Below are 12412 nucleotides of genomic sequence, written 5' to 3'. Positions count from 1 at the left end.
CAATTACTAACGTTAACTTATTTAACTATCTACGTCTTAATTAAGTAATAATATACTCCATAATTATATACAATAATAATATAATTCGAGTGGTATTCTTACTTTTTATGGCTCTATGATATTATTGTTACCTTTTATCAGTGACATTCTTGCCTTTCTTGGACCTGTGGTGTTTCCAACCACTTCACAAATATACAATTATTGTCCAACATCCTACTCTTCATTTCAACAACCAAAGAATTCCTTCATAATTTTTTAAAATTTCTTTTTATTATGACAAAATGAAGAAAAGAATCAAAATTCAGACATATGAATGTGTGCATCTACCTATAGTGAATGGATAAGTGCATAAATACTTTGAAAATCCAATCATCTTTTGAGATCAAAGAATCATTCCTAAACTTGATAGGTTCAATATTTCACAAATTTAAACAAACTTCATAGTACTTTGCTACATTTGTTATATCAATCAAACTTGCAACCGAAATAAAAGTATTTCATCAAGTGCCTAAAACATAAAATAGAGGATTCTAACAAAAAGGGATCGATCAAGATCAATCTTTCACTCTAATTAACACTCTTTATAATATGGAGTGCGGAATAATAAGGCTATGCGGGCTTAGAGCTATATGGAATCTAATGTTGCTCGTACAACTTACATACAAGTATCGAATTATGTGATTCATAAGCTCAATTGACCAACTTATTAATAATGTTAACTAATACTCCGTATATTGCATGCTAGCTTGTTAGAATTATTTCAAGATCCCCAACCAAATCATTATATAGATGAAGTCAATAATGCAATGCATCATAAAATTTAAAATTTGCTTTTGAAGTGAAGTGATTAACTAACATACCAAAAGAACCAAAAAAAATCAAAGTGGTACAAGTGTTAACAGCTTACTCTTTAAAGAAATAAATATAATTGAAGAACATTGTAGAAGTAGTGGACAACTGGCCAAATTGTATTGATCATATATATATTTTTGATTTGATACACCACTAAAACTACAACAAATTTTGGAGAATAAAAAATGAGGCAAAAACACACAAAAGAGGCTGCAATAATGGAAAAGACATAAATGGTCCGGAGCTCATGGGTTCGCCATGAGACGTGTCCAAATGCTTTCACGTGTTTCTGGTTCTTCCCCAATTTGGAAATTTCTACTTCCAAACCATTTTATACCAAATTAAGTAATTTTTTGTAAAAAATAAAAATTATCTTTGATTTTATATTTCTCAATTGCATTGGTTAGTAGTGTTATTTAGGTTACTTTATCAATTAATAATTCATTAATTACTCAATTTTGGTCTCTAATCATCCTCCAACGACATGTGTTTGAACACTCCAAAAGTGTCAAACAAAGATGTGGCAAATAATTGGAATTGATTGACTTATATGCCGTGGAGTATACATAAAACGTATCAATGTTTCAATTGCGTACGACTGTATGAGTATGGATTCGTGAATCAAGGATTGAAGCTAATTAAAGGGTAGTTTATGTTTTTGTGCTTCTTGCGGGTATATATGTAATATACGATTATCACGATACGTATTGGATGAAGTTGGCAAATTAAAGAGGTCAATTATGTCCGGTATGGTTATGGTACAGTATATAATTATGTCATGTCAAACCCGATGTATGATTTTACGTGTTTGAATTTTTCATTTCATTTGCTTACCTTATTATATAAAATACTCGTACTAGGGATATAAGTTTTAGTAAGTCACACAAGTGAAAAGTGGTAATTGCGTACCTAATTTCGACACAAACATCATAAAGCTCCCCACTCCCCACCTCTCCCTTCTCTTCCTGACCAATCATGATAGCAAATGGGTGCTAAAAGTAACATCTTTAGTAATGGCAACAAATGTATTGAATGGAAGCACACCCTAGCTAATTCAATTGAATTGAATTGAATTTTGGGATGTAGTAGTATTGCGATAACCAATGTGCTCACTCATGAATAAGGGGGTGATGAATACTTATTCTAGACCATTCCATCCATTCATTCATAAAGAAAAAGGGATGGGCATAGTATAAAATACAAGTATAATGCTTAAGTCAACGAAGAACATGTTACATGTGACCATCACTTAATTATTTTTAATTATTTTTGGCTTAATTATGGCACTTTGTTTCCATGCTACCTAGCCCTAAAATCCCTAATGCGGATTTTGTTCTTTAATTAATTTGGTTCATTGTAATTAAATTTCTGATTAATCAAATTTCAACTTAATTAGATAAAGCTAGCTTTTATGGTGTAATTTTCTATTCTTGTTATTAAATTGTTGTTGTCAACTTGAAAAGGTACAAGGGGGGAGAATTTAGAAGTAGTATGTTGGTATCACATGGTTTTTGGTGGAAGAATGGTTGCCTCTCTTCATATTGTATAGATATATTAAGGTAAACGAAGGAATAAGGAATCTCTTAACTAGAGATATTTATACCAAGGTTCATGCAGTTGTAGCATCTATAGTATGCTACAATAATATTACATGTCTGAAATTTGTGTAGTTCGTGCATGATTATGCGAACAAGCATACGTATAGTGATATGATATAGTGGGTGCATACAATATTATACAAGTACGCAGCATGTGTTAATTCAATATAACTCGTGGATATTTAAAATTTTGTTTTGGTACAATTGGAACACATAGCTTTACAAGTTGAAACTCGTTAAATTCGTAGAATATCTATAAGAGTATTAATTAACTAAGTTAAAATTCCGTGCAATGCATGATTGTTAAATATTTTTGCCAATAATATTACAAAATATAAAGTATATAAAATATATGTAGAAACATTTCATTAGGGTATATATAGATTAAATATGATTGTCAAATTAGAAAGAAAATATCTTAAGGTATAAATAGTTTACTTAAAGATTTAAAAAAAAAAAGGCGGGAAAATATTTCACAAGGTAATGACAAATAATCTAACATATGAAATGATATAAAATATTATGCAAAATTTAGTTTAAATGTGGTGTGGGCTTGGGTTTGGCCCACCTATCTACTATTACTAGGTACTTAAATTAGCCCATTCGAAGCCCCACACAACTCCTCCTCCCTTCTTTTTGCTAAACCTAGCTTCTATTCCAAGACAAACCCCTATATTAAAACACAAAATATTTAAACTGTAAAACTTAGGGCATGTTTTATTCACCTTATTTTCACTTATTTTAGGTCTAATAAGTTTAAATAAGTTCAGTTCAGGAAAAATAAGTTTTAATAAGGGTTAACCAAGTTCAAATTACAACTAAAATAAGTTTTAATAAGTTCTCATAAGTTCAGATAAATTCAATTTAGTTCAGATATGTGAAAATTAGGTGAATAGAACACACCCTTAATGTAATCTATTCCCATAAACTACATATAAGTGTTTCGCAATAATAGAAAAAGAGCAAGTTAACCACTATATAAGGTTCTTTTCTTATTGCTATATGATGTTAAGGTGAATTTTCTTTTGACTTTATAAAATGACTAAATTCTCTTAGCGATGAATACGCTCATACCTATAATTAACATAAACCTACCATCGATGTCACACCTACGCCACCAATTTATGTATTCTTATTAACATACACAAAGAAAGAAGTACTCCGTAGAAGCTATAAGTCAATTCTACCTTTGAGAGATGACATACGGTTTATAAATTAGGAATGTACCGTTGGATTAGTTGTTCAGTTGGTAGTCAGGCGTACAATAATCACTACTCATATGTCATGTGCTCATGTCCATACTATATATCACTATTATAATTGTTATTTTCATTTTTACAAAAATACTACTCCAATTTATACTATGAAATAATTTAAATCGAAAGTTATAATGCTAAGTTCAGATTGCATCAAAAAAAAATAATGCTAAGTTCAGACTTTCATTCACGCTTATAGTATTTAAATGCCATAAAAGTGGTCAACTAATAAGCCACCAGCAACAATTCTGCTTAATTCTATTAAATTAAAGAGAGGACAGTGATATGGACAACCCAACAATTCTCCCTTTTCAAATTTTAATTATAATTTGAAAATTTAATAATAATAATAATAATAACAACAATGATTCCTTTTCAAATGTAATACGGATATTGGTGCTCGTGCAAGCAGCTGCTCACATTTTTAGTAGAATCGAGTTCGCTATAGCTAGAGGGGTGGGGCCCCAGATTGTATTTCGATTCTCCACTAATTTCTTGTAATTCGATTAGTTTTTGTTATTTTTCATAATAATAATAATTATTATTATAATAGTAAACTGATTGATTGTCTTTCAAAAAAAAAATTGATTGATTGATTATTTTTAGTATTGTTATGGTGGGCCCTTAATAATTAAGCCCTCTTTTGTCAATTAATCTAATTAGAAGAAACCAAGATTAGTTGCTTAAACTCTTAAACATGGCCCTCTCGTCAAAATAAATAAATAAATAAATAAATAAACAAAAAAAAAAAAACATGCCCCTACTATTTAGTGTCCTTTCCAAAAACGGAAAATTGATTGATCCCTTACCTCTTGAACATAGACATAAATAGAAAGATGGGCCTCAAAATGGGCCCAACGGGTTAGTTAGCGAGCTAGCTATTAATTAATTAATTAAACCTATTTAACCTTTTCTACCTAATCAAAGTGTCCTATGTGAGTGAGTCTCAAGCTTATTATTATGCTTATGCAAATAAATGTAAAGTGGAGCAGCTTGCTTCCATTAACTAAAGTATTCAAATTTGGATTTACTTTTTTTTTATTTTTTTTTTTATTTTTTTTTTTAAACGATAAGATACGGGGGTGCCCCTCCTATCACAGGAGGGGTGGGGTGAGAATCGAACCCAGGTCACTTCTGGGGGGAAATGGGGAGACAAACCGTCCCTCCACTCCATGATCCTCGGATTTACTTCCTATTAATTTAAGTGCTTTGTCTCCCTTTTTAGTATTTGATATTTCAATTTACTTGTCAACATGTCGTAATTGTTCATTTTCTCACTATTTCAATTTACTTGTCGAAATGTCACATTTGTTCATTTTTGATATCTATAGACGTATTCAATGAAATAATCCGTTAAAACTTAAGTACTCGTATTTTATTAAGTCATTCCTAAATTTCTTGTTATGTATGATAATTCAATTAGCACAAATACTATTAATTAAACAAAAAGAGGACTATAAACCTTACAAGTCATTCGAAGAAAGAACAAGAACAAGATTCAATTGTGTGAGTTATTGTGAACAAGTTTAGTGTGTATGATAAGTCTTGTGATGATTAGGTATGTTGTATGTATGTATATTGACGCGAAATTAAGAAGACCTAATATTATGATTAAATATATACATTGAAATTCGTGTACATGATTAAACTAAAGACATTTATTTATATGCGTGAATATTAAAACATAGCCAAAAGCCCAAAATTATACATGAAATTATAAAGGTAAAAGTCAAAATAAAATAATTAAAATGCATGTATTTAGAGATAGAATTGAAAAAACTTTAACACAAGTATTATCTGCAGTTATCTTATCTAAAATTATTTTGTCAACAAAATAGAAATGAGAAAGAATCACACCCTAATTGGTTACATAAAATAGGATTTGGTGACGTGACAAAAGGGCTAAAAGAGGTACAAGAATTTGGTTCCTCGGCAATTGAGTATGACAAGGAAGGGTTGTTTGATGGAGGGGTCGACCGCTAGACGTGTCGAGTAGCAATGGGCATACACAAAGAAATTTGAGTTTTTAAAGAGAAAGAATGAAAGATGGTGCAAAAGCTAAAGGACCGTAAACATATTACACTACAATCAGGGTAGTTGGTCACATCACTAGCCCTTAACTAGTAATTTTGTGGTCACCTTTCTTCTTGCATTGGTTAACGGTTACCATTACTCCATCTGTCACATTTTACTCGTCGCGAATTATTTTTACCTAAAATTCAAGAAAAACATTTAAAAAAAATATATAAAGTATTTTTCAACTTTTATATATGGTTGGTCACACTGTGTGGCCAACCATCATGGGAATTACTTTGTTAATGTTATATGAGATATTTGACTAGTGTTACAGGGGTCACTTTGTCAATGTTATAAGGGTTACTCGGTCAAGATTTCAGGGGTTACTCAGTCAGTGTTATAGGAGTTACTTTGTACTTTTATAAGTGGCCACATAGTATGATCAGCCGCACACAAAGCACGGTTTCCTTGAAGGTTTGAATAAAAAATATAATAATACTGGACTAATATTTAGCAAGAAGGTAGTAATAATTATTACTTCAAGCCTTCTTATTTTCACAGTAATAGAAAATATTATATTTTAATAAGAATTAAGTTTATACTATGACTAGACTTGTCAATTTTCAACCCGTTTTTGTGGGTCTTGAACAATTTTTTTGGCCCGTAACCCGATTTAATCCAATCTGGTTCCGCAAATTTGTGGGTCAAACCCGACCAGATGACACGATTTTATGTTTTTTTTTTTAAAAAAAATACATTTATTTGAAAATTAATATTAGTTTATTGATTAAGTTTGATCGATTGTCTACCATTGGACATTCATTTTATCTCTTTCTCATTTATCTATCTCATATAAACTCTTGTTCAACTTCACACCAATCACCTATTACACCAATTATCGACCCACACTAATTGAATCCGCAGAACCCACATCACCGTCATGCCACCGGTTAACAGGTCTACTGATATTATGTCAAAAGAGATACAAGTATTACACTGCACATATATAATAATGTTGGCCTCCTCCTTAAATTTTTGGATGTTTAAAAGTTTTATTTTTAATTTTATTATCATTTTTTATTAGTTAGGAATTGATGTGTTTTGGTGAAATGGTGACTATTTAAATTATGTAGTATGTAATGCTAATTAAAAATAATATGGTGAAAATGTTCGATTAAAAAATTGGAAAAAAAAAAAGCAAAGTAAGCTTGAAAAATCATAAATTACTAAAAATTAGCCAAAAAAAATTAAATAAAAAATTGTTCTAAACACGTTGGGTTGACCCGAACCCGAAATTTTGGGTTATGGTTGAGCATTTCTCGACCCGTGACCCGAAGTAACCCGACCCGAAATGATCCATGACCCGACCGACCCGATTGACAGGTCTAACTATGACTATCAATTTCACTCTACAGCTATATACAAGTATATAAACTTAATATTACCTCCGTTTTTTTTTAGTTGATATGTTTTGACTTTAGCACTATTCACTCACTCCCCTTTGACTGTGTTTTGTGCTTTATACGTAATGAAAAATATAGTCGTGTGGGATCTTGTCAGATTTGTCACGATATATACTTTCAAAATATCAACTTTTTAAAATTTTTGTTTATTGGTAATTAAAGATATTAATAATTGAAGTTGTGCATTGGCAAATGTGACTAAAAAAACGTGTCAACTAAAAAGAAATGGAGGTAGTATATCATAATATCACACCAAGATTATCAACCGATGTCCAATGAATACAGGTTATTTAGGATATGTTTAGATATTAAGTTTATCAGGTGAAATGGTTAAAAATTCAGTCAATTAAGTATCTAGTTTATGGCTAATATAATTTGCATGCATACTTTGCTCCTAAATATAACTATACAAGGGGAAACCTAGCTATTAGTCACATCTTGGTGGAAAATTTTGTGGAGAGTTGTTGCATAGTCAATTTTAATAAATATATCCCCTTTCACTGTACATGTTAATATGGATATGAATTGTTGAAATTAATACAAAATAATTAAATAGCTTTGATCGATTCTCATCGCGTATTGGTGACATATTAGTTACGGCAGATTTTGAATGTAATCAGATTTATTTATCGAAAAACTGAAAATGAATGATTTACTAGTGTTAGCATTTTGTTCTTCTTTAATGTGAATGTTTATTACTCGGCAATACAAACCAAATAGGCACATTTCCTTTTGTTTAGTGTGGTGAGAGCTAAGCTAATTTAATACATATGAATTCATGGACTTAGGTCATGTTGTTGATCCAAGTAGTTATATTTTTACGCTTATTTAATCAATTTTTTTGCACCGATATCAATACTCCATTCGTTTTCTAATGATCTTAATATATTACGCTATCCTCATCCATTTCAAAAAGTTCGTCACCCATGTTTTATCTAGTCTTTAGCAAATGTATGCGATATTTTACCATGTTACCTCACAATATTTACTTATTTTCACCCCTTCCTTATACTTTGTTGTTTCCATTTTTCTTACACCTACTAACCTTTGTACACTCTCACCCTGACGTGGATTAATGTGAACTTTGATTGTTAATCTTTAGTAAAAGAACAAATATGTTAATCAAAATTAAGAGTAAGGTTGATGATCAAGGCTGCATGATGTGGCAACGACTACTTGGCCAACTTGAATGATTGGCTCCATCTGCTTTGGACGAATTATTAATAATTCAGCCACTTTTTTTTTTTTTTCAAAAAAAAATATAAAAAATTAAAAAATAAAAAAAAATAAAAATGCCACAACCTGACCCAATAACCCATCACCAAGTGTCCTCATCGTACTCGAAAGGGTACCCTAGCAAATTAGAGTAGTGCTAAGTGTTTATACGAGTACTCTACTTCTTATAATATGAGACCATAACGTGTGGGTCCCTCACCAACCATCCTAAAATTGTTGGTTATGGTTGTTGCTCTTTTTCTTGTCCAAAATTTTTACTGTTCTTTTACACCAAATTCTCTGTTTTCATAACTTCTCTCTCAAATTACTAGTACTCCCTTCGATAAAGAAAGTACTCATATATCAATGTATAATGTCATATCATTTGTTTGGAAATAGTTGTTACGTTGTTGCTTTGATTTCAATACATATATGAAATTTTTTTTGAAACGAGAGAAGCAATGTAAATAAAGATTCGTTAATTGGATAGGAATGAAATGTGAATAAATTTTTTAAAAAAACGAGTAGAATAGTTCATTTAACTCTACTAATGCTCAGATAAATGAAGTTCAAAGTGAATAGATTCAGATATGTGAAATTCAAGTGGTTAAATCTCACATTTATTAAGTCATGTTCATTTATTTATCAATTTCTTTGTAAATTATACTTTGTGTTTGGTAAAATGGATTTTACAAAATTAATATTTTTATTTATCCATTAGAGTTTCATAAGCCCAATATTGTTTCACCTAATTTGTGTTAAACCTAAAACTGTTTTTTTACCAACTAAAACTTAATTTTACTAATTGAGGTTGATTTTTAATGCTTTGTAATTATTTTACTAATTCGCCACAGTAATCATTCTTTAAGATTACTAATTGGTCTTCTCACTTATTGAAACTTATTAATTTTTCTTAAAAAATATGTTTATTTATGAAAACCTATTTGTAATTGCTTACAAGTGATATTAACTAAATATTATCGAACTATTTTTTTTAAAAGGTGAAAAGGACATTGGCCAACAAAAATACGAACTACTGATATACATATTCTAAACTCTTTTGCTTTACCTCTACCTTTATGGTTGACTATAGGGGAAACATTTCCTCTTGAAAGAGATAGTTAAAACAATATGTTAGCGATAGAAAGTGCAACAAATACAAGTATTCAATGTGAAGTCAAGTACCAATACATAATAGTTTGCCAAAAACTAATTATATAATAAACTCATTTTCTTCAACTCTGTTGTCTACCTTATATTTACATATAAACAGGAAAATAAATATTATTTTATAATTTTCTTGACATTTTCCAAATGATTATGGAGATTAGTAGATCGATTGATAAATACAATCATAAGTCAACACTAGAATTTCTTTGACAAAGACTAATAAATTTTTAATCGACGAGAAATAGATAGAGTATACTGATTGTTCCGAGAGAATGTTGTTCAATTTTAAGTATCACACATCATGGCCAAATTCCATCTTAATACTACGTATATACTTCATAATAACTTGACTTATTTAATTTGTGCTAAACAATATTTATATTTGTTTAATTTCAATTTTTTTTACTAAAACTTTGTTTGGTTTAACTATTTTTTGCTAAGTTGTAGATTTATTGAAATTAATTTTTTTTTTTAAAAAAAAATTATAAGTATTCCGTACTACATAAAAAAGTTGAAAATAACAGCTAGAAGTAGAGTATATTCTAATCATACACATCATAAATAATAATAAAAAAAAAAAGAAAAAATAAATCCTCCGTACAGATATTATGTGCTTCGAAGTAAATTATCGAAAGGTAATTTTTCAACATAAATATCTTTAGTCAGTCTGTCTTTAATTTAATTAAAAAAAGGAAAAAAAAACCCTCTAGTATTAATGGTTGTGTACTTGTGTGTAGTACACGCAGAAATAATTGATAATAAAGCTTGAATCCCCAAATTATGTGAGCTGTACTTTATTCCATTTAATATTAGAAGCAATAGTATATTGACTTCTTGACGAGATTTTGGGTAAGGTCAACATTCAGATTTCTTCTTAAATCTCTTTTAAAACCTTCTCATTAAAATGCAATATAGATAATTAGCACTATTAAATTTCAACTATACGTTTAATACTCCTTTAGAAAAAATGATTTTCCATCTTGTATGTAGGGAAATTTACAAATAATAACTTTGGATATGCCTAATTTTAAATGTGTATTCGAAACAGCTAAGAAATTTTACAATTAATAGCAATATAGCATATGAAGAAATGTAATAATCGTGCTAATTTACAAAAGGGGGAAATTTATTTCTCTATATTATTTATAGGATATATTTCTATTATTGAGCCATAGCAATAGTTCTCATAATTATTAAGATGTGATATGTCCCTTACTATAATGGTATAATATGGACATCTATGCAAATACACATTACCTCAATTCTTTAGAAACTGTGGACACGTGTTTACTATTTAGTTGTTAGAACGCACCAATGCTAATACACAAGGTATATTATTTTGAAAAATAAACATAACACATATAGTCTGTGTATGCCAGCATTTTTTAATGTAGTCGGAAAATAAAACATGCAATGCAAGAGTAACTTAAATTTATGTCTCTATTGTAATTGGGATCTATGGGGTAAACAAAGTTACATTGATACTAATTTCTTTTTGTCATTAATCCTGTAGTTTCTTTTTAGTCAAATTGAATTTAAATTTGCCGAACATTACAAAAATGAAATTACTAATTTCCTCTTTCCATATTGAAAAGAACATGTGTTAGTTTAAAGCTAGGTTGGTGACAAAAAGTTGGGAGTTATGAAAAGAAGCAAGTCTTTTCTACTAATTTAAAAAATTTGATTAAATTAAAGTAAATAAAAATTGAGTTGACACTTAGACACCCTAATGATAGCTTGGCAAAACGAGTCTGTAATTGACTGGTGGTAGCCAAGGTAGGAAGGTGGAGTAGCGATCATCCATTATGAGGTGTCAAGTGTCAACCTATGCTTTTTTCTCCTTATTTTAATGTCTAATTAAACATTACGAGTACTAGTATTTTCTTACCACCCAAAACAAAAATGTCGACATAAAATAGATAATTCATAAATGTTTATACAATGGTTTAATGTAAATCAATAATTATGTACTAAAAGACACACCAATAATGACACGTGTCATCTTCTAGTGTGTCCTTAGTTTAAGTTTTTTTATATATATATATATATATATATATATATATATATATAATTCTATTAAAAAAACAAATCTTATACTAAAATAGTTTCTAATCTTATAAAATATAATTACTTAAAATAAAAAATATTTGACATATCTTTAATCTTCTTTAATACTAAAAGACACACCAGCAATAACACGTGTCATCTTCTGATGTGTCCTTAGTTTAGTTTAGCCTTTTTTTTTTCTATAAAAAAATAAATCTTATACTAAAATAGTTTCTAATCTTATAAAATTTAATTACTTAAAATAAAAAATATTTGACATATCTTTAATACAAATATTTGTATGGCTACGAAGTATAAAAAATATTCTTAACATAATTTTGATAATTTTCTACGTCATTTTATATCTAACATATTTTTCGTAATCCTTTATTTTGATTGAAATTTGTCAACTATATTTTTAAATATTTTTGTTTATAAAGAACTAATTATAATAATATTTTAATAATAGTTATTGAAAATTATCGTGCATGGCACGGGAACTAACCTAGTATAATACCAAATGCTTGCCATAGATTAAACCAAACTCTTGATCGTTTATTATTTATTTATAAAACTTCATATTTTGGAGGTATTAAAATAGATAATCTTGCAACATTTTACAATGAAAAAAGTTTACAAGTTGCCATTAATATAAGATAAAAATGTAGATTTCAAAATGATACACTATAAACATATCGATATATCAGCTTAAAATAAAAGTAATACTCCGTAAGATAAAATATCACTTCAATAAAACCAATTAATGCGTAATTTTGTAATAATTCTTAATTGAAAA

Source organism: Chenopodium quinoa, unplaced genomic scaffold (assembly GCF_001683475.1).
Source record: "Chenopodium quinoa cultivar QQ74 unplaced genomic scaffold, ASM168347v1, whole genome shotgun sequence".
Lineage (NCBI taxonomy): Eukaryota > Viridiplantae > Streptophyta > Magnoliopsida > Caryophyllales > Amaranthaceae > Chenopodium > Chenopodium quinoa.
Note: the sequence above shows the minus strand (reverse complement) of the source record.